Source organism: Mustela nivalis, assembly GCF_964662115.1.
Source record: "Mustela nivalis genome assembly, chromosome: X".
NCBI classification, from domain to species: Eukaryota; Metazoa; Chordata; class Mammalia; order Carnivora; family Mustelidae; genus Mustela; species Mustela nivalis.
Window position 1 is genome coordinate 128,836,107 of NC_139040.1, and position 26,534 is coordinate 128,862,640.

Below are 26,534 nucleotides of genomic sequence, written 5' to 3' on the forward strand. Positions count from 1 at the left end.
TTGCCTGGTTAGAAAACCTAAAGCATTTCTGCTTTACTCTCACACGGATGCCTTGCTCAGAGCAATTCTGAGACCAGGGGTTGGAGGGGCCTTCCCACTCCAAGCAAGTCTGCGACACCAACTGGACACCCTACAAGTCAACTCAATTCTGGAACCTCCAATTATTCTCCAGGCTACAAGCTCCCCTATATTACACAAATTTCTATGGTGGCTTCATCACAACCCACCCTAATTCCATGCCAGCCCTTTTCCCCTTCCTGGACGTTGGGGTTTCACATGGACATTTCCAAACTTCTAACTGGGGCTTGGTCTTTGTAGTGGCCAGCCCCCAACCATGAGCCCATCAAGTCATCTCACTAAAACACAAGATGTTCTTATCACCCGGGGGCTTATAAAGGATTTAGGAGATCTGTTCGGAACTGTAGGCAGAGACCAGTATCTGCTTTTCCATTAGCTCCCATTCCTCTATTCGGAAACTGCAAACACTCTGCATGGCTTATGCAACCTGCTTTTTCAGGTGAAATCAAGCCGCCCTTCAGACACAGGCATCCGTCACTCCTGAACGCTCACATGGCCATCTGAACTCTAATTGCCTGTGGTTTCATCCAAGCCCAGGGCACAAGGTGCTGTTGTCTCGAATTTCTCTCGCACATCAAGTCAGTGAGCCTGCGCTGGAGTACGGACAGAGAAGCAGCATTTATCAAGCCCCTCATGTGCGAGACAAACACCGCCGTCTTGCAGAAATCCTTTATCACTCCTCATACAACCCCGGAGAATGGACCTCATCAACTCCCTTTTCAAACGCAGGCTCTGTGGATTGGAGAAGTGAAATGATCTGGTCCAAGGTCATGAAGATAATGGAGGGCAGGGCCAGAACGATGAACCCAGCGCTCCCCACATCCTGGAACTCTCCTGCTCATTAATGCTGCCTAATGAGTTAGGGCTCTGAGTTGGGGTTCCTGAAGGTGCTGGGACAGCAGTGAAGCTTTGAACCCACAGAGCACTCAGGGATGGGACAAAGCTAAATGAGTGCATGGGTGGGAACAGCACTGCGTCGCTAATGCTATTAGAACACGGCCATGCAAACTCCCCAAAGAGCTGTAACACTGAACTGTCTTTAAATAAAACATATCTTCAATTTCATTTTATCACAACGATGAATTGACACCAAACACACGTCCATTATTGTGTATTGTTTTTTTCGAAATTCCACTTAAATCTTGCTCTAAAAATAACATTTCCCTTGCTCAAGGGCATGCAGGACAAGCCCAGAGAGTCAACAGCATACTAGCGTGAACAGAGGACAGCAAGAACCTGGGGAAAGAGACTTGCTCGAAGGAGAAAAAGCACAAGACACAGTTTTGTTAAAACATTGAAATGATGCTGGAGGGTGTTAATAGAAATGTCGTGAGGAGAGTGACATCGGGGCCATGTTCATGACAAGAATTCCTCGGACGGCACTTGATTTCAAGGGCAGTAAGGGGTTCTGTGGCAAATTAGTCATAAAAAGCGTGTGATTTACATCATTAGTGATGCTCAATTGTAGTAGCGTCACAGTTGCAAGAACGCGCACACACACACACACACACACACACACACACACCTTGTGGGAGTCCACTGGCACTAAAAGTTGTACTAAAGTCCAACACTTTTATAAACCGGGGAGACACACACTTGGACATGTGTTACAGATACGGTCATGCTTTTGAGCGGTAACCATCGCTGGGTCCAGTGCAGAATCACATAAGGGACCTTGCAGCCACTCCTACCCACCTCCAGAAAACCGTGCACAAGATGAAACAAATAAATTTTTTAAATTGCTCTTACAAAGGCAGAACATAGTCAACGGCTTCGGTTCCAAGTTACCTTTTGCTAGGAAACACTGGTTTGACTCTCTTTAGGGACCCCTAACCCCAAGCCTAACGCAACGTGTCCTGGCCTGATGGCTGAAGGAGCGGTCTCAATAGCATTTCTAAAAGGAAGACGTAGAAATAACGTTCCCCCACCTATTAATTTCCTCCAGTCATGGCGACATCAATTATCTACTGATTGATTGGAAAATTTTCCGGTTCCTATAGCTTCCATCCCAGCCTTCGACGTTCATGAGAGCCATCAAAGGGTTTATCAGAGAAAATGGACTTTCCCAGTTAATAAGCATCTTTTTCTTTGTCTCTTAATCCTTACACAAAGGGACACTCATAAAACCACACATCAATATCCTGAAGGCTCACATCGGAGTTTTTAATGAGAGAAACCCATGGTGAGGAGCCAGGCTTCTCCTACAATCAAGGATGAGCCGATCTCATGTACTTCTGGGTCCAGCCTTTGGCCAAAGAGGTAATTTGGTCTACACTATCCATCCAAAGCCAATGTTCGGGCTACAATCAACAATAAAAAAACCACAAAAGTGATGACATAAGTCATAACTCTTGACTCGCAAGACTATCCTAACTCTTGGACGTTGTGGTTCGGAAACCCAAACCATATACGGTCTGAGGAAGGAGTCTGCAGGCTAGTTGGGCTCAGGCATGGAAAAAGCAGCAAGTTCTGTCACAGACTTTATCAGTTACGGAGGAGTGTGGGAGCATGAGGACTAGGACGTCCTTCACGTTAGAACTATCTGGGGGTGATGCCGAGGTTCAGAAGCAATTGGAAACCACTTCTGTACCTGTTTCTCCTTAAGCACAGTGCGTCGGCATGTGAAGGCACAGGCTGTCTGCACACAGAACAAGGCCCCTTCTTTCCCACGTCCCGTGGATGTTTGCATAATATTTAAGCATTAATTATGTAATGTTTGTCAAGTGTTTGGAGCTCCCAGGGAAAAGGCACTATATTAACAGCATTATTATTAGCGTTTTTCTCGGTTAAATTTCCATTACAAAATGCATCGGGAAATGACGAGCGGCCATCTGTCGCACAGCTTCAGTGCTTACATTCTACAGAATTTAGTTTATTGCTGAATGAAGGTACTTGGTCTGCGGTATATAAAAATCATTCTCAAAAATGAGCCGAGCAGCTGTTGTGTTCGATACTAATTTTAACACCTTGGTAACAGCTATTATTTTTAATAATGTGAAAAACAAACCACGGTTTCCATTTACTTGCTTTTCATAATGATCGCATAAGCACACATTGTATCCCATTCCCGTTACAAGTGGTTTTGTTGGTAACGAGCAAAACCAGCGCCTCCCATTTGACTTTCTGATGGATAACCAGGTTTGTAGTCACGTCAGTTCTTGCCCTCGGCCACGACACTGCCTTGACGATGATCATCAAGCCCACGTTAGTCCTTACCTGTCCCTTCATCAACACTGATTATTACCCAGCTTTCGAACATTGCCAGCGTGTCAGGTCCAAACAGCATTTTTATTTTTCTCATTTCCTCCGTCTTGACTAGAACAGACTACTTTCCCTGGGTGCCAGCCACAGGTGCTTCCCTTTTCCTGAATTTCTTGGTCAGATCCTTGCCCGGTTTTGGAAATGTGGTGCAAAATCGTCTGAATGACGACTGGATTTGGAAAGGAAAGCATCGTGAGTGAGCACAGTGTTATTGGGACGTTTCATCGGAGGTGTTGCAAAAGATCTTTATGGGTGGGTTCTTACAAATGCAATGATAATGCTCTATCAGGATCTTTGAACATAGCCTTTAAACGTGCAGAGCTGAATTTCACCATAACTGTTTCCCTACCCATAGCAGTAGACAGAGAGCGAGCATTTGACCCTAACTCCGAATGGAGAGGCATGTGAAGTGCCCACAAGGATTGCGTCGGGCTCCACGTTACAGAAATCTCTGCAGGGTAATTTACAGAGTTATGGGCAGATTGATCTCGGGAAACACTGTAGGCATTGTGGGAACAACATAAGAAATGTCCCTATTACTCAAGGTTCTTTGTGGGTTTCGTTCCTCCTAGTTGTTCTGTGCTCGGTCAGCCGACAGCTGCTGGCTGAGCCTCTGGCTGGCATACCAGATCTCCAAGGAGGAAGAAAAGGTAAAGAAAAAAAGGGAGTAGAAGCTACCTGTTTCACTGGCCACTCCCATGTCCCGCGGCCACTCTTATCTGCAGGGAAGCTTGCTGCATTGAATTGTTTTCCCAGACTGTGGTCCAGAGTTAGAAACGGAGGAGGGAAACTGGACAGAGCAGTGGAGTCCCTTACAATACAATGTCATACTGGAAAACACAGCCACCTCCACACCAGAGGAGGCTCTGAATTGATACAAGAAACCCCAGACTGAATACATCCTAAGAAAGTGCCTGCATTCAAAACTGGGATAAACTCGGCAAGTCTTTGGTGCCTGACTTCTTTAAGAAACCGGATTATTCCAAAGAAAATACAAGCCAAACTCCGGAATTATCTTCCAAAGTACAAACTCCAAGCAAAGAGAGACTTGGGAATTTATGATCATAATGCACAGATTGGACAGACAGACGATGGAAAACCTTCTACTGTACGATGACCTTAAACGTGTTATCAAATGCATGCTATTCTTTAAAAAAAATCTTTCAGAACTCCAGCAAGCATACAAAGCAATCAAATTCACAAAAACTCATCAGGAGAAGTTCTGTATATAATCAATCTGTCAACGAGCGACGAAACCATGAAACTCTTCGCTGGTCTCGAAACAGTAATCATGGTGATTAAGTATAACTACAGTATAACCAAGATTCATAACTAAACCTACAAAAAAGAAAATAATGTAACAATGTTTAAGAATGTAAAATACTACATTGTAACTGATAAAGTTACAGTAGTCTTGATGTTAAAAAAACAGAAATCAATTCATTTTTACCCCAATCTCGAGAGAGAGGTGAAATGATGCTAAAAGCTAAAAACTGTGCTAATTATTACTAATGGGCAGAGGGCAGTGAGACTGTTTTAGAACTATATCTCCAACTCTGTTTTCATTGGTACCATTTTCAAACATTCGTGGGGAAAAAAAAAGACAACACTTGAGCAATGAAGTAAAAAGCAGGAAATAAAAGGTGAAGAAAGAACAAAAATCCAGGATTAAAAAAAAACATGGCAGAGCACCAAAATCAATGCTTAATGAAATGACACTTATGGTGGTAATGAAGACTCGATGGTCCACATTCTTTAGGCACGTGGTCCTCGAACATTTTCACCATCTTCCCCCTCCCCCTGCCTACGAGATGCGCAGATCCTCACGGATAACATAGATCAAGACAAATGTGAGTTTCAGACTAGGGATCCTGGGGTATAGTCATACAACGTTGCATCAGTCAGTCCTTAAGAAGAAGGACGTCCCGTCATTTGCAATGACACGGCTGAACCACACAGACACGATAGAGAAAGAAACAAGGCAGACACAAAAGGACGAAAACAGCATAATTCCACTTACATGAAGCATCTGCGATAGCTAAACTCGGAGAATAGGAACAGGAGGGTGGCTGCCAGGAGCGGAGAGAAGGTAGAAATGGAGAGTTCTTCCTCCATGGGCACACACACAGTCAGTAGTGCAAGAGTGAATAAATCCTAGGGATCTCCTGCACAATACGGGGCCTAGAGTGAAGAGTTCAGTCTTGTGCACTTACACTTTGGTGAAGAGGGAAAAGCCCCTGTTAAGTGCTCTTAGGACAATGAACAAAACCAAACCAGAAACACAACTAGGAAATGCAAGGAGACATTCGTAGGGGAAGGAAAGGTCTATTCCCTTGACCGTGCGGACAGGATCATGACGTGCGCTGTTTCAGACATTTCTTGATAAAATAAAATGCAGGAAGAATGGATAATAAAGTTGTTCAAAGCTAAGCTTGCAGTGGGACTGAGAAGGATCACATCCGTACCATTGCATACTGTTGGAAGAACTCCCCAGATACAGTGCTGAGCATGACTTAGATGATTTTTTTCTTCAAAACTCATATAAATAAGTAAAAATACGGCCTGAACCTGGGGTTCCAGTGCCAACCCTTGCTGCCTGTATGACCTAGACAAACTTATTTAACCTCTAACCCTTCGTTCCGTTTCTACAAAACAGGAATAATACTATTTTCTCGTCCACGGAGATGTTTTAAGATTTTCTGTTAATCCAGGTAAAGCCTTTGGGATCACTCTGGACATATATTAATGGTTCTTTAAATATTCCCATTTGTACTTATTCCAAAAGAAAATATCAAGGAGTCAATGGCATCTCAAGGTCAACTGTCCAACCAGAGGTAGAAAACAAGAAGATCTAAGTGGATCTTAGATCTACATAGAAGATTGAAGAGATCTTAGATCTACTTAGAAGGTTGAAGAGATCTTAGATCTACTTAGAAGGTTGAAGAGATCTTAGATCTACTTAGAAGGTTGAAGAGATCTTAGATATACTTAGAAGATTGAAGAGATCTTAGATCTACTTAGAAGGTTGAAGAGATCTTAGATCTACTTAGAAGATCTAAGAGATCTTAGAACCAGAGATCTAAGTAGACCTCTAGAGATCTACTAGATCTAAGTAGACCAGCTGGTGTCTTTCTGTCTAAGGAGGACACCTGAAACCAAGGACAGGAGTCACAACGATAGATACATACTGATTTTACAACACAGACTTCACTTTCACAGAATATTTAACCTGTAATACAATTTAAAGAAATAAACCAGAATTGGAACCAGAATCAGACTCTCTATGGATTCTTCCAACTCTTGACTAGCTTTTTCACGTTTGCCATATTAACCCGCAACCCCACCAAGTCAGGGGAATGTGGGATCCTTCCCAGTCTCCTGCTCTGGGAACTCCACCTTGCCTTCCCGTCTCCCAAAGCTTTGTATTTCAAGTTGCGATGCTTTCGCACTTCTGGCCTTCGTCTCTCTCTGCTTCACAAATGTAGCCTCTGACACGGGGCACGGGAGAGATGTGCTTGCTTCCACGTCCCTCCGTGCGTCTGCCAGCACCAACCTTTAGCACTCATCACCCTTCCTGTGGGGACGTTCCTCCAAACGTGGAGTTTTCTACTCATTCAAAACACAGGCTGCATGCAAAAAAGGGCAAAAATCAAAGTAGGACAATGAAAGGGTTACGGGGACTGTCACCTAGTCACCTCATCGATTTCTTCCTCGTTGACACCAGCTCAAACAGCACGCTCTTCGAGTTCGCTTTCAGTTAAAGCCTGCTCGATGATGTTCTAGTCTATGCTTTATGAGCAAAGTTCCCCCCCATCCTAGCTCTGGCTCATAAAAACCTCCCGTGAGTTTCCTCCAGGGTTCCCTCCCCCTTTCTGCTGAGCGGGATAGCGTGATGACCCTTTAGGAAACTCCTGGACGCTGTGAGTTGAAGATGGAGCCCCCTGCATGAGTGCTAGGAACACAGGACTCCCTCCTGCCTAAGCCTCCTCACCCAGTCGCTGGACTTCTAGCAAGAAGGCAATGCCATTGCACGACAGTCTCATTCACGGGTCTTACTGGTTACGAATCCAGAAGGTATGGGCTACCGGGGAGGGCTGTACAAATGAACAAAGGTTCTTCTCTTCCACTCGGTGTATTTTATATAATGCCAGCTGATGTCAAGAACATGCATGGAGAGTTTCAGATCTCTTCCTTAGGAAAGCAAAGTCTGCCCTTGTAGGAAGCCTCAGACTGTACTGGCCCTCGGATCCATGCACAGCAGAGCCTTGCTTCCATGTTTAAAAGGCCTTCCCACATTTTCAGCCAATATATCTATAGGAACTTAGTAAAACACCGCCGAAATATTAATTGCCCTGAGAAAGCTCCCCACAAAGTTTATAGGGAACATGAATAAATGTTTAAGTGCTGCTGTTTGACAACATTCTCGCCAACGGTGTGTGAGCACAGGTGAAGGGCGTCACCTCTGAGCCTGACTCCCAAAACGTTTCCATAAATATCCCCCATATTCTCTTCCCTTCTGCTGCCTAAGATAGCGATGCCCCTGTTCCTCTTAGGGAAACCACGGACACCATGAATTAAATAATAATAGTGATGATGATGATGATGATAGTTAGAATTTAAAGAAAACCCACGGCAGAAAGAATAGTAATGCACGCTGTTCAGGTCACTGCATTTCAATAAAGTCATAGCACAGTAGGGAAAGGTCCAGAAAAGGGAACACGGGATGATTGAAAGTCCAGACAGCATGAAAGGATTAGCAGGATTCCGTCCGCAAACACCGAGGCTGACAGGGGATAGCACTGAAGTTTATAAACTCATAAAAGAAAGACCTGGGATGAACACGGACTTGTTCACCAAATCCCAGGTTACCACGATGCCCTTTCCCTTATAACTGCGAAGAGGGCAATTTCAGGCAAACAGAAAAGAGACGTTAACACACCGGAGCAGATAACAACGGCTCGATGTGCAGGAATCATAACCTAGAAAACCAGAGGCTGGCGGCAAATACAGAGGAGGAAAAAAAAAAAAAGGAAACCTGCAAATAAGTACCAGAAAAATTCACACATGACAGTTCTATTATGGGAGCTAAAACGATGCCTGAAAAATTAAAGACGCTGAAAGTGATTGACCTAAAATGAATGACTTACAACCGGAATAGTTGTGGGTTTTGAGCCTTTACAAGAAGCCATCGCACCCACATCTTTGCTGGCTCGGTAGCTTTGCAAACCGCCCCCGCACTGCTTCTCCGGGTGGGCTGCAGAGTACTGTGGCTGCGAGATTCATTGCGTATCAACCCAAGTGCTGTTTTTATGGAACTGCCCATGGAGAGAAGCCCATCGTAGATCCTGAGTGACAGGGAGAAGCCTTCGTAAACCACTAAATTTAGACAGGAAGGAACCATACATGGAAATTCTTAAATGACCTCACTATTCAAATCTCCTCCGGGCATGAAATAGACCCACTAGTTGTGAGCAGTTTCTGGGAAGGTGGGGGGGGGGGGGTAAGGACACATTCTGCTACTGTAGCACGGATATAAATCACAAGAGAGGCGCTAAGGAACTTCTTGGATGCTTGCAGATTAAACACAGTAACTTTTAAAATCAAGTTCCCTACAAGTCTTGCTTTCTAGAGGATTGCTGTCCAAAGCAAGTAACGTGCCTTCTGGTTATTGCAAGACCAACACTTTCAGCTTTTCTAGGAACTCTTTCAATTGGAAAAGGGCACTTAGTCTTTGGAAACAATCCCGTTTCCAAATAGCAGAGACTGTACTCGACTGATTAAAAATTAATACATGTTATGCCTGAATGTTCGGAAACACGATTTCTCAAAAGAGCAGTGAACTTCTAGAAATCAGCTCTAAGTATTCCTTACCACATCCTGGTAGGACTCGTAAAAATGGCCTTTGGCACAACTGGAAATTCAAAGACGTGTCTTGAATTAAATGTGAGAGCCTGGATCAGGACTGAATTTCTGTTTAATCAACGAACAGATGTCTATTAAATATTTAGTGTTATGGTTTACATGGTCAAGGAAGGACACTCAATGCAAAATTTAAAAAAAAAAACTTAAAAAAAATGAAGGCCAACAAACACAGCTGGGAATTCAATGTGCTAGAAGTTACTTTGGGGGCATTTCTGTATTTCTGCATGGCATGTGCAATTCACGGTGCACGTATCGCAAGTGGGGACACTCCGACAGCAGAGATCGGCTACCTTCTTACACCAAGGGACATCTTTTCATGCAACTATGTAATCAGCTACACTTCAGGACGTCCTGTTGAAACTGTAGCAAACCCCTGCTGACATGCTTTGCATCTGTTCATAACAACGGCTAAGGGACATTAACTCTCATGGTCAAACATTGTGTGTATACATAGGAATATAATTTTTGACCTTTAAATCTGAAGAAATAAATACGTACTTTTCCAATAAAATGTTTTGTACTTGTCCAAAGGGGATCCCTTTACACCATTATCATTAACCCTAAAACGAAGCGTGCCTTCATTTTGCTCCCGGACCCGATCCCTTTTTCCACGTCCCCAAACTTGTCCTATGTCAATGCATGGTCACTTCCTGCCCCCGCCTTCCTTCCTTTAGGCCACGTTCTGGCCTCTCTCCCCGCAATCTCCCCTCGCACCACAACGCCTATAGAGATCTCCCCTTCCTTAAGGTCCTGTCCTGGAGATGAAGGGCACAGGACCTACAAAGGGAAGAGCTGATGTAAAAAAAAAAAAAAAACCTTCATGAAAAGCCTCAGCGGATTCAGTGGAGACACCTAGACACCTCTGGGACAGGACTGACCCCTCAAGATGACCCACCCATGAAATGAGGTGGTGAATCAATGCTTCGACCCAGGCCAAGACCGTTAACTGAATGAAGGCTGCCCATGGCGTGAGGCAAGGCCACGGGACAGGAGGTCTCTTTAGCTGAGGGTAATTCAGAAGACACACTCAAGAGATGTCTGTTGACAGAACACTAGGAAGATGAAGGAACAGGTGTCTTTGCCCTGGAGAAGTCTCCGTGGAGGATATGACCCCTTCGACCATGCTCACCTGGTCGAAGGAACTGGGTCCTATTGCTGGGACATACACAAAGATCGTGAACATGTCATGTGGACCTTACAGAAACGTACAATTCCGTTGGAGAAATCAGACATACAAGCATCTCTGAGGACTAGGTATTGAGTCTCTTCCTAACACTTGGATTTTGGCTACTTTAAAATCTCTTACAATTGGATAGAAATAAAGCAATGCACTCCTAATTTCAAAGGAGGGGTTCCTGCACAGTGATCTTGGGGCCAAATCTTGTCACTCCTTGTTTTAAGGAATAAAACATCATTGAAAGACATCTTGCCCGTTCCCGTATGCATTTCCCATGGCTGTTTTCAATGCTGCACATTAAAACACGTTCGTTGCAACAAAGGCCGTATGGTTTAGGTAGCCTAAATCATTTACTGTCTGTTGCTTTGCAGGGAAAGGTTGCCAGCACTCACTCGGGGGCACTAAGACTCTCAAGGACTTAGGTGAAGAGAGATCTAGGTCTATCTTATTATTACTAATTATCTAAAAAGTAACCTTGCAGGAAGGCTGCTTTTTCTCTAAGATGGTATATAAACATTGTGACGAAACACCCAAGAGTGACTTTCACCGTGCCTTTTGTATCCCCACGTCATCGTAAGGGAGAACTCCTCCCAAATATTTCACAGTAGTCACCTAACAGCATCGGCAGGACCATGTTGCGGCTCTGTGCCGTTTAGAAATAATGCTGCCGTACTCCGTCACAATTGTAAGACAGATGTCTGTTTTGATCTTTTTGAGGGGAAAGCAGCCATTTACAGAAAGTATTTGGCCCTTATTGTGACAGACGATAAAACATTTGTAGTTAAGGCCAAAAGTGTTTTCCCATGAAAACACGGGAAGAGTCTCTAGGTCTCTGATGATGAACAACGGACGTGGCGTGTTGGATATACCGAATGGAGGAGTCCAAAATGAGCACGTGAATGGAGCGGTCTCTCGAATCTTATCACTCACCACCTTCCCTTCCCCTAACCCGTACCCACACTCACTTGCATGATTCACTCGCAGTTTTTTCCATGTTTTATTATATAGTCATTTCTGTATTTCTCTCATTTCTCCTACAGGACTACAAATCGAAAAGGAAGTACGTTTCCCGCCAGACGTCACATTATCTACCATGTTTAGTTTAGTCTCATCCCTATGGTACAATCAGTGTCTGAACGTTAGGGGGATTGATCATTCCTTACAATTCAGCTGACTGTCGGGATGATGACCTCCCGCCGCCCCACTTGGTTTCCATTAGTCATCACACGTGTAAGCTTTCCGACGTGCAAATACCACGGACAAAGTTTAAGGAAAAAGGAAAATAATTTGTGGGACAGAGACTGGGGAACTCCAGAAGGGCAGTAAAGGCAGAACCATCCTCATCAGTAAAGATAACACTGCAGGCTGTTCTAAAGGACCCAAAAGGTCAGGAAGGCTCCCAAAGGCACTGACATCACATGACTTCCTTCCAACAAACACTTACGGGCCACTCTTCTCAGAAAGGGATTCTCCTACAGTGTCTACCGGTACAGCAGTAGCACCTGATGGCACACGGAGTCCCTTTTGTCCCTGACCACAGGGATCAAAGAGATGTAGATCCCACAGAACTGACCGAACGGGGAAAGGGACCTGAGCAAGCAGCGTACAAAGCTTCAGCTAGACACCTTTCAGGGTCTTCTATACACAGATGAGGGTCTTGTAGCCCGTAATTATTACAAAGGGTTAGGCAATCAATTAGAAAAAAAATAGCATAGGAGTCATTTTACCCAATAGCTAAAAACTCGATTTTTAAAAAAATAAGTTATGCAGACTTCTAAGAGAAGGAACAATGAGGTCATCTTGAAAACCAGCCTCTCAGGAGGCAAGCTCTGTGACTGCCCGGGGAAGGACAAAGGGCAAACCAGCAGGCAAGCGTTAGACCCCAGAAGAGCAGCGTGAGCGCCCGGGGCTGAAACAGCCCCCTCCCCAGGTCACAGGCTCTGGACACAACGGCACGTGATTCCAAGGTCATCCGCAAAGGGAAATGACACGAGCAACACAATGTCTTGCAGACATTTTAGGGGTGTCTGGGACCCTACCGTAGGGACACCTGGTTATTCCCACTACTCAGAGAAGACGATGATACACAACAACCCAGCACCCTTGTGTATGCAAGTTCAAAGGACCTCACTGGACCGTATGTACCAACAGCGTTTCCCAGAGGTGCCACCAGACACATCTCCCACAAGCCCAGGCTGAAGGCACAGCGGCAGAATCGGTCATTTGCATTCTACCCGTGCCTCCAAAGCCACTTGTCGAAATGACGCTTGAGCATTTTCGTTTAGATCTTTTGAATGATCATTCCTGGCTTTATTGCGTATTTCATTTGGGTCCCCGCCAAATGCACGTTTTGGCGTGGTTATACGCTATGATAGAGTGACGTTCCGTTTAAAAATCATTACCTTAATCATCTCTGCTATTTGATTGAGCGTGAAGGATGGCTGATTTAGTTTTCTTGTTTGTTGTAAGAATTTTACTCAGGGTAAAATTAGTTTTATTTCAAATTGAAACTGTGCATTATGAAGCAGAAGTTTAGCACGCAGGTGTGGAGTTTCTTTCCTACAATGGGTGTTACAGCAAATTTGACCGTGTAACTCTGTCTGAGCTGAACCAGGTATTAAAGTTTTGTGTTTGGGGACGCCTGGGTGGCTCAGCTGGTTAAGGGTCTGCCTCCGGTTCAGATCATGATCTCAGGGTCTTTGGATCGAGCCCCCCCATCGGGCCCCTTGCTCAGCGGGGCGTCTGCTTCTCCCCTCTCTTGCTCACCCAGCCTCTGCACTCTCTCTCTCTCAAATAAAATCTTTAAAAAAAAATTTTGTGTTGTTTCAAATGAAAGAGCAGAAGAACTAAATTTATAGGGTATCCTCTGATACTCGACCATCTGTAGTTAGAATACGCCACCCGTACCATATCACACAACGAAGTCACAGAGGCCAACCTCTTGCCTTTATTCAAGTTAGCCCAATAGTCGCATTTTGAAATGTTTTCTAATTTCTTTTTTTTTTAAGATTTTATTTATTTATTTGACAGATAGAGATCACAAGTAGGCAGAGAGGCAGGCAGAGAAAGAGGAGGAAGCAGCCTCCCCGCTGAGCAGAGAGCCTGATGCGGGGCTTGATCCCAGGACCCTGGGATCATGACCTGAGCCAAAGGCAGAGGCTTTAACCCACTGAACCACCCAGGCGCCCCAGTTTTCTAATTTCTTAAAAATACTTCCTCTCAAGCAACAAACTTAAAAACAGATTAAACTGAGACACCAAAACTTAAAACTTCAGTCCATCCATGGACACCATCAACAGATTGAAAAGGGTACCTATGGAATGAAAGAAGACATTTGCAAATCATCCCTCTGACAAGGGGCTGATACCAGCAGATAAAAAAAACTCATACAACTTGACAGCAATGAGAGAACGAAATAAATTTAAAAAATTAAAAAACAAGGAAAGAATTTAAATATCTATCTCTCCAAAGATGCCAACAATCATACGAGAAGATACTCAGCGTTAGGAATCATGAAGGAAATGCAAATCAAAACCATGGTGATATGATCACTTCATAACCATTAGGATGGCTACTGTCAAGGCAATTAACAAAAATAACAAGTCTTCACAGGGAGGTGGAAAAATTGGGACCCTTGCACCATGTTAGTGGAGATGGAAAATGGTGTAGTCACTCTGGGAAACAATACGGAAAATTCCAAAAAAAATTAAAAATAGCCTCACCAGAATGATCCTGCAATGTCCCTTCTGGATACAACAACAAGCAGTGTCTTGAAAAGATCCGTGCATGCCTAGGTTTATAGCGGTGTTCTTCATGAGAGTTGAGATGCATGTCACAACACAAAATATGAACACCATCCTGCCTAACCTGGCACACCTTCTCTAGGACGTGAGCCCGGGAAGAGCTTACTGGCATGCTTTCAGGGTCCCAAAGGTGGGATGGACCAAGGATCCTGGATCTGGGAGAAGAGCCCAACAAAAGCCATTCAATGTGTAATTGGAAAAACATGGAACGGGGAAGTATCCAGGTCAGGTATCACAGCGGGGTGAGGGAAAGCAAATGGACAAATAGGGAGACTGTCTGCTCTCCTCCCCTTGCCTCCCAACAGCTCCTACGGGGCCCCAAATGGGTGGCAGCCAACAGGCGCCCAACCGACAAAGGAGAAAGGTATTTGCCCAGCGGCAGCACCGACATCGCAATGGTGGCTTTGGAAGGAGAGACAAGGGCTCCACACCCAGACCAGACACCCTCTTAAATCCCTTTATGGGGCTTCTCCAGTATGCATGATAGGCCCAGCATCCCGTAAGGACGTAATTGCTTGCCGGCCGAATGCAGAAGTGCCCAACTTTGGTTTATGATTGAAATCCAAAGGACAACCACCGGTGTTGCGAAGGAGCGACCTACTCCCTAGGTTACGCTACAGTGGGTCACGTGGGCTGTGCCTCCTGACACTGATTCACGACAAAAAAGCAGACCTTTGGGGATGCCTGGGTGGCTCAGTCGGCCAAGTGTCTCTGTCGCCTCAGGTCATGCTCCCAGGGTCCTGGAATAGAGTCCCACATCGGGCTCCCTGCTCAGTGGAGAGTCTGCCTCTCCCTCTCTGTCTACCTGCTGCTCTCCTGCTAGTGGTCTCTCTGACAAATAAATAAAATCTTAAAAAAAAAAAAAAGTGGGCCTTTGAGAAGAGCCAAACGGGGAACAAAACAGAGAGAATGATGGAACAAAACAGGGGAATGATGGAGAGCTTCCATAGAAGGACTGCTTTGCCCACCAGTTATTGGCAGAGGAATCATCTTCCCTTCTCATCCATGGACCCATCCCTGGATGTTGAACGACAGCCACTTCTCCGGTCCACGAAGACCTCGCGACCGCAGCCTCTAAAGGAAGAAGCGTAAGTGGCTCTCGTCCCCCGAGGAGTCTTCTTACCTTTGTTCAACAGCTGCTCATTCACTGAGTCATTCAAAAAGGCTCCATAGCTCTCACTTCTTAGTGCTGTTCTAGACACTCACCCTCTCATGAAGAGATGACCAGATCACTAATTCCTGTCCTTACAGAACTTAAAACAGCTTTTTAAAATTACCACGATCGGAGTATCACTCCTACAAGACTCTCCAATACCCATCTAGTGTTATGTGATATCGCCTACTTCTGACAGATGTTGGCTGCTATGGACGTTGAAGATCGCTTGTGTTCAGAGTCAAGCCTATAAGAGAGCTCCAAGAGTACGCATTCCAGCTGAACAGCCATTGAACAGAAGTCTGTGCTGTGCACTGTTCATTCAAGGCACCTCCTTTTTGGAAACGCTTCTTTGTAAGACGGCCTGGAATCCTGGGATGGCTACACTGTTGCCAGTTTGGCTACACAATGGTGCCTAACGGGTCAAACATTAGCCTGGATGTTGCCAAGAAGGTGTGTCAACCTCTCCCATCTGCTGAATTACCCTCTTTGCCATGGTGGGCCTTACCCAATCAGTTGAAGGCAGTAACTGTGAAAATAGGGTTCCTGGAGGGGGAAAGATTTGCTGCCTCTGACTGGAATGTAGAAATCCTTCCTGACCTCCCGGCCTGCAGGTGTGCCCTATGGACTCAGATCCCAAACTACAACATTCACTCCCTGCCTGAATTTCCAGCGTGAGGGCCTGCCATTCTAAAGACAGAATTCAGACCCAAATCGCTATGTCATCTTTCCCAGAGTTTCCAGCCTTCCAGACAACCCCAGGGCATAGACTTACCCGGCACAACTGCACGAACCAATTCCTTAAAATAAATCTGTCTTCCAGACATGGATATTTGTAGGCAAAGAGAATCATATGTGCATACCCCGTTGTTTTAGGGGACCCTAACCCGATACGGTTCTTCAGCAAAAAAGCGGACACTGTCCTTGGCGGCAAAGAATAGTAGCTTCATGGCCTTAGCCGTACTCTATCCAGGAGAGATAATACTCCTTTTCTCCCTAATCAATAGTCTTCCTTTGCAAGGACTGTGCCAAGAACTTGCGTCTCCGTGCTGCTTTAATCGGGCGGATTCGGTGGAACTCAAATCGTCCCAGTCTCCCTCTTTCCGTCCCTACCGCTGAATGGGGCACATCGAGGCGGCATTGTGCCTCGTGATCTGGATGCATAATTCATTCTGGAACTAGCGATCTTGCGGCCGCGACTGGCTATGCCCAAGCCCAAAGAAGAGTAAACACACATCGGAGGACTCCCGGGCCGACTTCACAAATCTTTTCCCAAGCAAGACTCATAAATAAACATAAGCGGTCGACAAAGCGTGGCCAGCCCGCAGGGCAGCGTTCCGGGAAAAGAGCTTCGTTGTGCGGTAGAGGCGACCGTGAGTGGAAGAATGCCTCTGGGTCACCTCATGAAACATGAAATCATTATAAGGTGGGACCTATGAATTCCTTTCACCGACCCTTACTTCCACGATACATTAAACAGCTTTGCTTAAAACAATACTATCTATTCTCTTATTTAGGGGAATTGGTTTTGGTTCCCCAGGTGGATAATCATAAAAAACACGCCTATAAAAAGTGGTACCGCACGGCACTCGGGTGTTTCAAAACAGACTAACGTGGGGCAAAATCTTTGCATGTTTCTCTCTCGGGGTATGTTTCTACTCATAACGGTGGACAGTTTCCAAGCTGTTCATGGAGACCATTTTTAAAAAATATTCCACCTGCCCCGTACGTTCTCTCATTGCCCTTGGAATCGTCATTCGCAGACCCTCCAAACTCCTCACTGCCCTCGCAAAGCATTGTTCAGCTTTCCCAGTATTTCCTGCAATTTCTGTTATTACCCCAGACACCACAAAAGAATGACGGTGAGGTGGGCGTCTTGGACACAGCCTGTGGATAAACATAATTCCAATCATGCAGAGCTTTTCCTTGCCAATCATGACGTCCCGAGGAAGAGAAAGTATTTTGTGCAGACACCCTGCTGCAGAGAATGGTGAGGAGTTTCGTGAAGGAAGATTTTCTAGCTCATTTTAAACGGTTTTGCACGGTGAGATTTGCAAGGCTGCATTACAGAGCTCCACGAGAAAGGGAAAGCTGCCCAGAATATCGCAGACCTTATTTCTGTCCGTAGATAGGTTAATGTGAGCTTTTATGAAAATAGGCAACTCCCCTTGAACACAGTCCTTTCCACGGCTGTTTAGAGAGAAAAAAAAAAAAAAATCATCCCTTCATGGCAAGTTCAAATCATAGGATATCGAGTGAATCTACTTATCCGCCTGTTCTATGGGAAATAACCTTCACAAAGATTTTATTCTGCAAAGTCTTTTATTTTTCACGTACGAAAAAGCCGAAGATAAATTGCAAAGGATGTCAATTAAGAGCATCTTTGTAATGAGCTGAGAAGTTCGTTCTCATTTTCTGGTTCCCTCACTCCGCCTCCCACCGTCTCTCTCTCTCTTTCTCTCTCTCAATCCCTCCATTATTTCTTTTCTGCTCAGATGAAAGATTTGCCCAAGACAACAGAATGTGAAAGATCCAACGGGCACCCCCTTCAGCCTCTTTTCCTCTTTGCTGTACCGTATGTTCCCACACAAAACCAATTCTGCGAGGTTGGAGTGTTCCTTGCTTCCTTTCTTTTGTACTTTCAGGACGGCATATTGTTATTTTAATTTACCTTTTCTTTGGACACTAATCAGGCCCATTCTTTCCCACAAAGCTCTGCACCCTCTCCCCACGTTAGCCTGGGTGATTTTTCTTCTACCTCGGCTCGTTAACAATCCTTCTGTTTTGGATACAAATCTTCAGTCACTTGTCCAGGGGGTAAATGTATCAACTGTGGCAGCGGGTCTGTTACTGGATGTGGTTACACAGTAGCGGATACAGGTGGTTTCCTGTGGATGTGGTCACATTTACTCCCCATAAGGAAGACGAAATCTTTACCTTCCTGTCCCAGACTATCAATGAGCATTTGACGTCGTTGAGAGTAGGAGAAGCTGAAGGGGCTCGATAATTTATTCTGTAAGCCCACTCGGCTCTCCTGTTCTCACATTCTGTCTCTCGTACAGCCCTCACAAGCCTTGTTTCGTCAAATCCCGAACCCTAATAACCCTCAAGAAGCGCCTAAGGAAAAGGGTCTTCGTCCTTACGCACCTGCTACAACTGCTCCTTTCTGCGTGTGGCATGTTTGCCGTTTCTGAGATTGATTCAGACGTATTTCTCCACTCTCTCATTTTCATTCTGTTACCGTCACGGAGTGGAGAGAGAACATACAAATGTGTGTGATCCATTCACCCCCTTTTTAATGAGAAGAGCACCACCGTGCTCCCAGCTCAGGAGAGCCCTTCTGCTGGAGGGGTGCCCGTCTTCTTCCCTTTGCACGGACAGGTGAGGGGGAACAGTCCAGGCTTCCCAGCAGAATGCAAGAGCCCGTCTTGGCTATTCGGACTGGTTATCGAGTACAAATGTGCATAAAACATGCCGTAGCCAAGTAGCGCCTGGCCCGACGGGAGGTCTGAAGATTACACTGTGTTGTCCATTTCCACGAGCGTCCTTACCTGCTGCTCTGTTTCTACTAATTCCATAGACCCACCGTTGTCCAACGCTGCATTTAGTCTATGCCATCACTGCAGACTCCATCCCGTATCACGGGGTCCATTTACAAGTGTGTGAGACAGAACAACTAACCTTATAATCAGCTTCAGTGAATTTATAAAACCGGATTCCTCGATACTACCCAAACCGTGCAGCCTGTGAACTCTGTATTGGTGCTTAGCAAATAACAATTTAACTAACCTCCTGCGTGCATCTCCATACGCCTCAAGTTTTTTTTAAATCACGGCTTCACCGTGTATGTGATATTTTCATCGTGTTTGTCCAGCCTTGCAATGGGGAAGTTTATAAAAGAAACTGGTGGTCCAATGTTCACAACTGAAGCACGGTCCTGTGCCTGACCAACCCGCTGAGATCTACTTCCACAGAGCAGGGAGCCTGACGCACAACTCGATCCCAGGACCCTGGGATCATGATCTGAGCTAAAGTCAGCTGCCCAACCGACCGAGCCACCCAGGCACCCCAAGGAAAAGCCAACATTAAAAGTGAACAGTTTAAATGGCTCTGGGAGCCCTTCCCTTGCACCCTGAAAGCTCTGCATTCTCAGAAACAATGGAGAGGCTCTGCAGACTTCACCACTATCTGCTGTTCGACCCAGATGGTTCTGGAGGAACGGAGCCCCGCCGGGGCCCTGGCGATATACTGGTATAAACGGGTGAAAGCTGGGACTTCAGGTTGAAGGATGGAGGAGAGAAGACAGAGGCACGGGGAAAAGGAAGGGTGACCCCATCCAGAAAACGGTGATAATTTGTAGGCTAAGTGACTGCGTCAGCTAAGCTGTTTCACGAAGGCGACACAAGTATAAAATGATTACTGAAGGTCTCCAAATTCTCTCAGCTTCTCCTTTCAGCCGCCCTCATTTTACTGAAATCTCAGCTTGCTCCTGCCTGTATCCCAACCATGCCTTTCACTGCTGCTCATCAATGAGTACCTAATCTCAGCCGTCACTCTCACGTCGGCCTCCTTCGGGGCCGTTTCATTAATTATGGACAAGACGCCCGGCCAGACAGAAATGGGAATGAAAGCGGCCAAATTGAATCTAGTGAATCCGGTTACTTGATAATGATGTGTATGCATGTTTGGAGATGGAAAGTGTTTGAAGACCCTTGATTAAAATCACATTTGAGATTACCTGGAGACTCCACTCACCCTCATTCCTCTTGTTCATGATTAGCCTAAATAACAGAGCTGCGTTTGTGCTAAAAAACAAATTGTATTTGCCGTCATGTGCATTCCGTTGATTTCACCATGCTATGACCCGAGGAATGTGAAACTACATGAGAATTCATCTGCTACTCTGTGCACCTTTCTAATTTTTCACAAACCTCTTATGGCATGAATGACAGACTTTCCCCTATCACCCTTCAGTTGGCAAGACTTTGGGGATATAAAGCTGCTTGCTATACATGCCATTTTTGTGTCTGTTTTAGTAAGATTAGTGTTTCCAAGTTGGTAGAAAGCAACTGGAAAATGACATTTAAAAAACTATCATCATCATTTAGTCTCGGATCATCCACAAAAATCACTTAGATATGAATTTAAAAAAAAAAAAAAGTTGTCCATAATGTCTACACTAAGAATCACCAATCATTGCTGAGAGAAAGACAAAGACAAAGACAAAGACATCAATTAACAGGGATACTGACCACTTTCACAGACTGTAAGATTCCATTATTGGTGACATGTCATTTCTCCCCAGAATGGTCCATAAACTCAACGTTATTCCAAGTATAAGCCACAAGGAGGTTTTTTTTGTTTTTTCTTTTTTAAGGAATTACCAAGCTGATTTCAAGATTTATATGAAAATGCAAAGGACTTACCTCTTTGAAACCGTCCTAAAAAAGAGAACAGGTCTCCTAGCCTTTGCACATTTGTGGGTCAGGTGTTTCTAAAAGCCTGACTGAGGTCCTCAAAAGACAGTTCTCCAAAAAAGGTTGCCCTGGGAGCTTTGAGCAAAGAAGCATAGGAAATTGGGGGACAGGGACTCAGCACTCATGGGCCTTTTCCTTAGTTGGTAAACCCAGCAGCAGGTTTCAAACAGGGTTATCAAGAGTTTAATATGGGACGACATCTGACGGAGGGCCCACCCGTGAGACAATGAGGTGGGAAGAAATCCTGAATAAAGGTTGGATTTATGAGTCTGGACTTCAGGGTGGGGGGGGGGTGACATGACTTGGGAGTCACTATCATTGAGGGGACATAGAAATCTGACATCAGGTATAGACGTGAAAGAAAATGTCTGCGGAATGAACACTGGGGCGCCTTCCAAATACAGAACAGGGACACAAGAGGATACACTTGAGATTAAAGACAACGGGCACAGACGTAGGAGGAAAATCAGCAAAGTGTGCCTTCTCGAATTATGTAAAAGAGCATTTTATCAAGTAAAAGGATTGCTCAGTTGATTCAAATAATGTTAATATATCAGATAAAATGAGGATTAAAGATTGCCAGATTAAAAGAAAGGTGAGGTTTACTAAGAGGAAGATAACTGGTGATCCTGAGAAGGTTAGTTTTGTTGGGTGGGTGGTAGGAAAAATTCTAGTAGAGTGAACCCTAAAGTAAACAGAAATTAAAAATAAACCATATACCCGTTAAGTAATGCCAAACAAGTCGGTATTGAAAAATAATAAAGTATATAAATGTTCATGCTTAAGATTTTAATTACATGGACTTTCTAGTGAACATGAAAAATATTAATTGGCATATTAAGCTAATTGGAATACATTTTTAATCTTGGAGGGAAAAAGTTGAAGAGTGAAGTTATTTTTCCTCAAGATACATTCCCCCTGAATCTTCAGGTAAGAGAGAAGGTGTCCTCCGAGGGAAACCCACCTCCAGGAACAAGTTCTTGGATATGAGGGCCAAGAAGAGAAAAGAACTAATACAGCTTCCTATTGGGATATGTCAGTAGGAGGGGTCTTGGCTGGTGGGCAGAAGTCTTTACTTTGACGTCCCTCGAAGAGCCAAAGTGGGTAAAAGGAGACAAGAAATATACCAAGATACCAAAGGGCAGAGAACTACAGGAGAAAATCAGTCAGGATCAACAGGGAGCCCACAGGATGTCTGAGAGCTGAACTGAAGGGTTAGCAGAAAGAACGCAGAGACGGAAGAAGTGGCTGATGGCTCGAAACCCTTCCGTCTGAATCCTGACACCACCACCTTTCTGTCCCTGTTCCTGTGTGTCACGCTTGTCACCTCCTGTCCTCCTGGAGGTTACGTTCTTTAAGGGTCCATGAATAAAGGTTGCATTTATGAGTCTGGACTTCGGGCAGTGGGGTGGGGGGGATAATTTGGGAGTCAATATCCAAATTCCAATATCGTTGGAATATTCCAATATTCCTGAACTATTCCAATATTCCAAGTTCCAATATAGGGAATGCAGTAAACTGGGAAAAGGAAAACATGAAATAGAGGCATCGCCCAGTCGGGAGACAAATTATCCTATCTCAGTAGGCTTGGCCCATGAGCGTGTACCATTTTGTTTCAGATCGTGGTTCGGAATAGAAGTAGCTGTTGTGTAGAGATGCCTGGCCTCCTCCTCTGCTGTCCCTGGTCCTCCACGCCACCGTGAAGGACATGGTCAGTCAGGGGTGAGTCTGTACCTGTCCGCTCTGATTTATAAGGTACAAGGCAGGTGTGAATTGTCCTTGTCAGCCTATATGGATTCCTTTGCTCCTCGAATGGGATATTGGTATCCATGTGTCCCTTACAAAGGAGGTTTCCATTCAAAGAGTTAAACCGACTACTGTATGCAAATGAATTTCAGCTTTGTCTACCACTCTGGGCTGCTGCTAAGGGCTCTTTTCTCTTGACACAGCAATCATTTAAGGGACCTGCAGTTTTATGTCAGTTTGTAGAAGACTAAAATATCTAATTGGTTTTTTTTTTATTAAAAAGGGAATCAATAATAGTAAGCCATGGTGTCAAGCATTAGAAACAGATTAATTGCAGGTGGTCCTTGCTGAGGGTGAATTAACAACCCCAGTGAGCGAGGTCCTAGCAATTAATAAAATAACCAGCCGTAAGATTTACATTAGTGTTCAAAGGTCAACCCATTACAATGAAGGAGTGTATTCATTAGGAAAAGAAAACTCCAGGGAAATCCTCTAACCGCCCCCGATCTTACATGATTGTATTAGCTCTTACATTGGCAAAAAAAAAAAAAAAAAAACCTATAGAGGAAAAGATATGATGTAGCAGCAGAAATGGATATGAACTGCTCTTCACAAACAGGAGTAAACTGCATTATAGCTCCGCTCTCGAACCGGCTGGCAGGAAACGGAATGAGAGCTCAGGGAAGCCAACACCGGGCGTCGCTTTCGATCATACAGAAGTAACCGACTGACTCGCATCAGTATGAACCAAAGACGGCAGTGGGAGATTTCTTCTTTTCTTTTCTACAAAATCGACATGTTTGACTCAAACGCTTCCTTCTCGAGATACTGATAAAATGTGCAAAGTTGGGATGGTTAAGATTCCCAATGTGGAAATTAAGAAGGAAAGACTGTATTCATAGGAAAACCTCAACGTAAAAGAATGATCCTAAAATATATAAAGTATTAAGTGCATATTTATTCTATAGCTTAAAGGTGACAGAGCACAGCTTGATGATTTTTCCTATACAAACATGTCCCTGTAAGCCAAATCTAAGATTAAGATAGAGAACTTTTCCTACCCCACCTGAAAGCTCCCTTAATTTCCTTTCCAACCAACATTTCCTCTTGGTTGATTTTGATTCCTCTTGATTATTTTGATTTCTATCCAACAGTGTGCATTATAAAAACAAAACAGGGGCGCCTGGGTGGCTCAGTGGGTTAAGCCGCTGCCTTCGGCTCAGGTCATGATCTCAGGGTCCTGGGATCGAGTCCCGCATCGGGCTCTCTGCTCAGCAGGGAGCCTGCTTCCCTCTCTCTCTCTCTCTCTCTCTGCCTGCCTTGCTGTCTACTTGTGATCTCTCTCTCTGTCAAATAAATAAATAAAATCTTTGAAAAAAACAAAAACAAAAAAAGAACAATTAAAAAAAAACAAAAAACACAGTGCACATGTTCTCAAAACGTTCCCAGCAACAGAATCCTACAACATGTATTCTTTTGTGTCTAACATCTTTTATTCTATGTCTGTGACATCGACCCATATTCTTACATGAACCATTCATTCACTTTTTATTGTGAGATAACGCCCCACTTGAAGAATATAGTGTGATTATATTATCTTAATGATCACGGCTGGATTCTAGCCAGTCTGGGCCAAGGATGAACAGAGTTCCTGTAAATATTCTTATCTGTGTCTTTTGCAGGGTGGGTTGGGGTGGGGATAGGAACTTATTTCTCACAGTGACATACCAAGGGGTAGAATTCTATCTCTTATTTCTATCTTAGCTTTATCCATTCTGGTAGGTTAAGATATTACACTTTTGATGCATAGTGACATATATTACAAACACTGAAACTGTTTCCATATTGTTCAAAATGAAGAAATCTTATAAAATCGTAATTAAATTACTCTAACGTTGGGCGTCTGGGTGGCTCAGTCAATTGAGCATCTGCCTTTGGCTCAGGTCATAATCCCGGGGACCTGTTACCGAGTCCTACATCAGACTCTCTGCTCAATGAGGAGTCTGCTTCTCCCTCTCCCTCTGCCCACCCCCAGCTCATGCACTCACCCTCTCTCAAATAAAGAAAGAAAGAAACAATAAATGCTCTACCTTTGATATTACAGATAACAGAAAGATCTCTTATATTAGTGGCCCTTTTAAAATGTCAAGAAATAGAATTTGCTTATTGTATGTGGCTTTCATTAACTTAGTAGGACTAGGTCCTGGTTACATTTTCTAACTCCCCACACCACACAAGTATTTAGCATATATATTATAGAGAGAGAAGATATATGTATTCTATATATATTCTACATATATATATACAGAATGTGTGTGTGTGTGTGTGTATATATATGTGTGTGTGTCTATATATATATACATACATACATAGACATCTATGTATAGATATCAATATCTATCTATCAATCTATATAGGTATAGCTATCGATATATAGATATAGCTATAGATATATTTTTCTATCTAATATATCTATAGATAAATATATCTATAGGTATATTTATCTATTATCAATATCTATCTATCAATCTATATAGATATAGCTATCGATATATAGATATAGCTATAGATATATTTATATTTATATTTATAGATATATTTATCTATAGCTATATCTATATATCGATAGCTATATCTATATAGATATTGATATCTATAGATATAGATATTGATCGATATAGATATCTATCTATAGATAGAGATAGGTATCTGTATCTATCTCTATCTATCTATCTATATTTTTTTAAACCAAGACTTTACACTTGGTTCCTTTCTGTTCTGCATGCTCTCCCTGAAGGACTCCACCCATGCTCTCAGACTGAGAACTCACCAGCATACACAGAACTCCCAAAACAAACCTAAGGTTTCATGAAGGAGTGAAAAATGGAAACCGAGTGCTTTCAATACCTTTGGTGTGATCCCACACTGGGCACCAAAGAACAGAACACGGAGCTGATATAAATTTGACTTATAGATCCCAAAGCGAGTGTAGCTAAAATAAGCCAGATTTTTTTTTTTTTAAGGCAGTATAATCCCCTGGGGGAGCTCTTTAAAAACAAAAGAATATGAATTCAAAGAGTTTCTATTTAAATCCCTAAAATATATATTTACGGATTACTTACAAGGATAAGACAAAGCTTAATGTAGCCATCTCATATGATCTGTCTAATATGATATTCATTCTTAATTCATTCCACAAATATTGGCTGAAAACCTGCTAGCATACACAGCAGTTACCACATCTTGGTGTCCAGTTACTGTTTATCCAGTAGGAAGATAGAAATTAAGTAACCAAATAAATATTTGATACACTCACTGAATAATACCTTTAGGTCAATTGGCGATATACCAGAAACGTAAAATCATGAATACATACCCCAAATCATTCACTCATTTTAAGATTTTAAACTAAACATTTCAACAGGCCGTTTGAACAATCCGTCGCCCATCAAGAACGTCAAACCTCACACCGTCTGGGAAAAGGAACCCTTCTATTCCTCGATCAACCAATACGAGCCACATTTCACATAAAAAATTGACCCGGGCTGGTTAAGATACACATTACGGATTAGTTCACTGCAGTGTGACTTCTGAAAGTGTCACTTTCTTGAAATACGTGAGTGACAGACGTAATTCGGACGCCATGCCACGCAGCAGAGCATTTACAAGAAACCCTACCATAGATTCACAACGATACAAGTCTTCCTACAGAAACTACCGAGTTATGGAAGAAAGATCACTTAAGGAAGGTTGCCTGAATCGTGAATTGCCCTTGGCCCGTTCAAGGACCTCAGGCCCTCTCTACAGCCACTTCAGATACATTTCCGGACATTTGCAATTTGCATGAATGACCCTGTTGCCTTCTGTAACCCGAATTCGCTGTATCTCTCTAAGCTACGTTGCCTGGCACGCTCCAC

General features: G+C 43.8%; 1 protein-coding gene across 3 annotated transcripts in view; it reads right to left on the minus strand.

The window, feature by feature from the left end:
- Window positions 1-26,534, minus strand: part of LOC309856265 (steryl-sulfatase-like) — a 430,475-nt gene that overhangs the window by 99,982 nt on the left and 303,959 nt on the right. The window contains exon 11 of one of the 3 annotated variants that reach the window (XM_082717184.1): window positions 688-810. The exons of the other annotated variants lie outside the window; for them this stretch is intronic. The gene's annotated coding sequence lies outside the window, so the exon portion shown is untranslated. Of the gene's footprint in view, window positions 1-687; window positions 811-26,534 lie in introns of those variants that run through there. 3 annotated transcript variants of the gene reach the window in all.